We start from the raw sequence: 5,679 nt of genomic DNA, 5'->3' as shown, positions 1-5,679 counted from the left end.
ATTAAGGAACTGACTGGGCATTTGTGAAGCAAAACATATAATCTTACTACAGAGCTATAAGCAAATAATATTTTTCATTTAATATGTATAATACATGTTCTGGATATATTTTAATATCTATGACAATTACTGGTTGGTAAATGTGTCTGTTACACATTTAATATAAAAGTATGTAACAGTCCCACCTTGCCAGTGCTGAAACCCATCAGATTTATTTTGGAATTTGGGGGTCAAATCCAATTTAAGATAATTTTAACTTTTTGATCGAACAGTTTTTGGGTTTCCTCATCAGGCGTTAACAGCTCATCCTCCATAAGCTCCCCCACCATCTGAACATGTGCCTGCGATATGTTTGCAACACTTTTGAACAGACAAGAGTGGAATTTCCATATGTTCACAATCATGGAAAAAATGTCAAGGGTAGAAAATACATCACTTCCTTTGCATTGTCTGCCTGCAAGACATCTCAAACAAATATATCTTCAACAGAAGAAACTAAAGTTCTGTCACTATTTCTGTAATTGGTAGATGACATGTATGCATTATTCTCTTAATGCTGTATAACACCTTGTAAAACAGCCTTTTTAATCAGTTCCTTCAACAACAGCAACAAGCAGTGTAGAACAAGTAGTGTTAACAGTACCATGTATTGCACTTTCTCAGATATATATATATGCACTTTCTCAGATATATATATATATACACACACACACACACACACACACACATATATATATATATATATATATATAGGGATATATATATATAAAGAAATATTAATATAGTATACCTAATGTCTGGATTACAGCTAAAAGAAACATTAAGGTGGTCATAGTGGCTATGGTTTTTTTTTTTGATGACAGATGCTTGGCACAAAAAAAACAAAAACACAAATAGAAGCTGCCGGTGTTTAGGAACAGCTTGTATCAGTTACCTCTTAGCTAGCCATAGAAGAAATTGCATTCAACAAGGTGCATGACCTTATCCAAGAATCTATTCTCTACAGATGCCCGAAGACAATCAAAGTTAGAACTTAGTATATTAACCGTTAAGTACCTGGTGCAATTTTAGTTCAACAGCAAACTGAGTGCATACTGGTGCTAGTGATTGGGTTTGAATGGACCATTAAGTTACACTATACACTGTAGTAACAGAATTATGGGAATTGTTTTTGTTGGGTCACTCAAAACAAAAATTACCATGGAGTTCAAAATGTCAGACTAAAAAGTTACCATAGACTATGGAGATATTATGTTCTAGTAACAGATGAAAATGAATTTCCCTTTTTATATACTGATGTTGATTAGTTTCTGATATAATTTCAAGTAATAGATGTTTTATTTATCAGAAGACTGACTGCTTTAAAAGTGTCCTTTTTGTTGGCAACCACGCAGCACACTCACACAGGTGGTATTGGCAGGCACTGGCTGTGGTACATTACTCTTATTGCAAAGTAAGCAATTATTGAATGGTAAAAAAGATGGATATGTAGGGGTCTATAATGGCTTTATTATTTATATTTATTGCTTTTTCATTGTGGACTTGGAAGGCACTATTAAAATCATGTCACAGTCACTTATGAGGATGACATCATTAAAATATTTGACAACAGCTATTCTTTATGATCTAAGTTATTATATTACATCTACTAGTGAGGAAATACATCAGCTAGCTACACTGGTGACCCAAAAGCTGACAATAGCAGTAACCTGCTGGGGGTACTGAGCGTGAAGCAGCAAGTGAAATTGGAATTGGAAATTAAGGATTACACTTCCACCATACCGGTTATTTGTAAGTTCTGTAATTGAGTTTTTGAAACTAGCCCAACTTAGCTGGTCCCATACTGCAGATAATCATTAAAAACGTATTAGCAGCCAGCCAGAAACTACTGGTTATCACTGTACTTTAGGGCTGTGCATTGTAAGCTGGAAGACTGTGAAATCCCTAACAGAATCTGAGGAAATTGCTACTCATTACGGGAACCTGCTGCATGGAGATGATTTACTCTGATCTAAGCAGCAGGAAGTATCAAAAGCTCAACAGGGTTATCACAACCTCCCTTCACCTTGGAGAATGGCCAGTGTGTTCCTTTTATTTGTGAAACGTGTTAAGAACATTTCTGCTGACAGAGAACCTTCCTGTGCATTCTCTTGCTGATTGCTAAACAGTGTTAGCTGCCATTCAGTTGCTTTCATTATTCAGTAATTAATGTATTCCTTGTTATTGTTATTGCAATACAGTGCTTTAAGCCGTAACTACTACTAGGGAATGACACACATTATTATTATTATTATTATTATGATGTCAGTGGCGGTATTTAGATCAATTGACCACAACCATTGAACTCGTGTAGCTAATGGTTAACTCATTTGTTTTTTTGGACTTTCTGAAGCTCTGTGCAAAAAACAAATTTAGTTTAATTCAGATTATGGCAGTGCATGCATCCAGATTGTGCAATCATTAATGAAAAGCCATCCAGTGAAGAAAAGGCCATAACGCTGTGCAAACGTGTCTGACCTCCAAATTGAATCACATGCGATGATAGCTGGGGTAGGTACTTCAAAGGAAATTAGCTGTCAGTGGGACCTAATCCAGTACTGATGGAGCAAAACTGTGAGAAACTGTAGAAAGCTAAAGGTCGACTTAAAAACGAACACCCAGTTGCCGATGAAATCTAATCCATTTCAGAAGGACTTTTTAATTGTGCTTTGGTTTATTAACACCAGTTAAAAGATCTTAAAAAAAAAAAAAAGTAAAATAAATATAAAAATAAATAAAAATAAATAATTTTTGCCTCTGAATATAAGATCCCTTCACGGCTTTAAACGCCAATGAAACTGTGTTATTTCATCTCTTAAATCTAAAATCTTTCATCTACTTTGAATTTGTGTAACCGAATGCAGTTACAGTTTCTACAAAGTCAAATGAATTTCATGCACTCGTTCAATCAGTGGACTCACTGAAGCACTGACAAAGAGCCATGAAAATAACCCTTTGACCTGTGCTGTTACAACCTCCAGGGTCATGTTTCTGAATGCAGACACATTTTGTAGAACTTGTAAAGCAATGAAAATCCTCACAAAATCCCATAAAAGCTTTCTAATTTACAACTGCCACTACAGCAAGATTTCATACATTTTGTATTTTAGGGGTTCATATAGCAGGTCCAGGGGCCCAAAGCCAATGTGGATTTAGTTTACCAAGCTTTGAAGAGTCAGATATGATGGAATGATTGGGAAGAACGTATAACGCAAGCATTTTTGCATTGTAAAGACCTTTGTATTAGGTTCACTGTGTTTAGGGTTTCAAAAGGAAAATATACTCAATCACTGAATTGCCTTTGCCATCCTATATAACCATTTTGCATACAGATACCCATAAATACTATGAGATATCAAAATGAGCATTGAAGTTTGTGTTGGTCTCAGATACAACTCCATTCTGATCCCAAGTGATCTGTGCCCTGGTTCTCATAGGTCACCTTTGAACTCTCCAACCAATTTATTCTTTTAAAAGACCCACATTAAATGTTGTTCAGTACCTCAATGAACCAGTGTTCCAGAACATAAACATAAACCAGCAATAGACAGCTCTGTAAATGGGTGGCATGTTCTTGACATTAACCCATTTAAATAAAAACAAACTCCCTAAGGAAAGTCACTGGAAAGATGAAACTACTTCTGCAGAAACCGGAAGTACGAAGAATAAAGAAAGGAAGTGCTTTGGCTCATTTAGCTCCTTTCAGTTGCTGTTTTGCTACCTTCTTTCACTTTCACTGCACAGGTTCTCAATATTTACAGAAACTCCTTTGCTTTTGCTTGTTTGTGGAAGGAAAGTTTTTTCAATAAGCTGAAAGATGAAGTTAAATCACCTTCATTCCTCATTCTCCATTTACTTTAAATTATTCAAATAGGTCAATATTTACATAACAGGATTGTAATGAGACCGCAGTAACACCAACAATCAAGGACCAGATTCTTTGATGTCGTTTATGCTTCTCACTTGCTGACACTGCATTGGAACAGGACCAGTGTGTATATTTTCTGGAAGAGTTTGAAAACCGTTTGAAGAATAGCGTAGGTCTATGGCAAGCAGGGAGCATTATTTACTGAAGCTGGCACACAGCTTATCATGCAGATACTAGGCTTCCTATTAAACACCAGCGACAAAAACATAACATCAAATAGAGCCACTATACACAAACCTCTTTTCTATGTTGATTTATATAGAAAAAAAGCTTTGAAAAACATTTTAATATTGTTTTTTGGAGTGAATGCAGAATCCTAGATGTGAAGTAAACATTTTAATCAGTAGCAACACTGTATAGTACAGATGCCTTCATTGGTTTCTCAAAATGTTTTAATATATTGACAACTTAAAGCAACTTCAGTCTTTTTTCCCAAACACATATCCTCCTTTAACATGCTTTAGATATGGTAGAACTTCCCAGGTAGTTAAATAGATGGCATCACTTTACACTGTATCACTTACTGCTTTTAAACCAAGGCTTTGTTGCCCATATTTAACACTAGGGCTTTACATCTACTTTATTAAGAACTTTAATTCTCTAATACCCAGATTACATGAATAATAACCAACTGTGGTCTTCTGCCTTTTGAATAAAATATCATTAATATAGCTCTTTATATTAATGTTTGGGCTGTTAAAAGTTTCTGGTTGATTGATGCATTTGCAATGTCTAAAGAGCAAAACCCTTTAACACCCAGTCTTTAGATGTACGGTCTATTTAAAGCACTGCCATCAGACGAAGAACCGTATGTGTGCAATCCAAGACCTGAATTTCTTTTCAGATTTGAAGTGAAACAACGTCCCTTATTCAATTACATGATCATATTGACCATGCTGTAGGTGTAGTAGTGGCAGATGGTGTACGTAATATACAAAAATAAGCTCTATTTGAACTAGATTCACAGCTGAACATGCCTGCTGACACTGCACGTGTACATGGGTCTTCTTTCCAACGATTCAGTTAAAACAGTTCACTGACAACTGTTCTTCAACTAGCACCTTTTTATTTCAAATAAAACCACAACTAGTGTTTTTTTAGAATATTATTTTAATGTTTGTAATGTGAACACTGGCAATGTATCAACATATATTTACAATGTCCACAATATTTACATTAACGTTACACGAAGAAACAAATTAGTTTGTGCTTATTATTTACAACTTTACCAGTCCTAGACAGATACTGTATATACTGTGCAGCTTCACTAAATACAGGTACCCACACATTGATAAAGAGATTGGTACTCTGCTTGCAGACTTGACTGGGGATCTTTAAGTAATGAATCCACTACTGTATGTCCCACACATCCCAGTGCTGAGGTGCAGTATCTTGACATAGAGAATTTCACAGTGGCTTTTGGCAGATAACAAGCATAGCCTCTAAGAAGGAGCATTTTCATAGAAATGTGTTTGGAGCAATGCTTAAAATGTTCTTCATATTGTTTATATCACAAAAAGGGGAAGATGGCATTACAGAAATAATGTTAGTTGACATTCGTGTACATATATTGCTAATAAATACAACAGTGATTCCACATTAAAAAAAAAAAAAAAAAAAAAAATGTTTTACTTTGTTTTTCTAGTATATTTTATTTTCTAATATAAATGTATTATACAAAAATAAATACTATATAAACTGTACAGGAGAAA

The sequence above is a fragment of the Polyodon spathula genome, chromosome 10 (genome assembly GCF_017654505.1).
Source record: "Polyodon spathula isolate WHYD16114869_AA chromosome 10, ASM1765450v1, whole genome shotgun sequence".
Classification (NCBI taxonomy): Eukaryota; Metazoa; Chordata; class Actinopteri; order Acipenseriformes; family Polyodontidae; genus Polyodon; species Polyodon spathula.
This window is presented reverse-complemented; position numbering follows the sequence as displayed.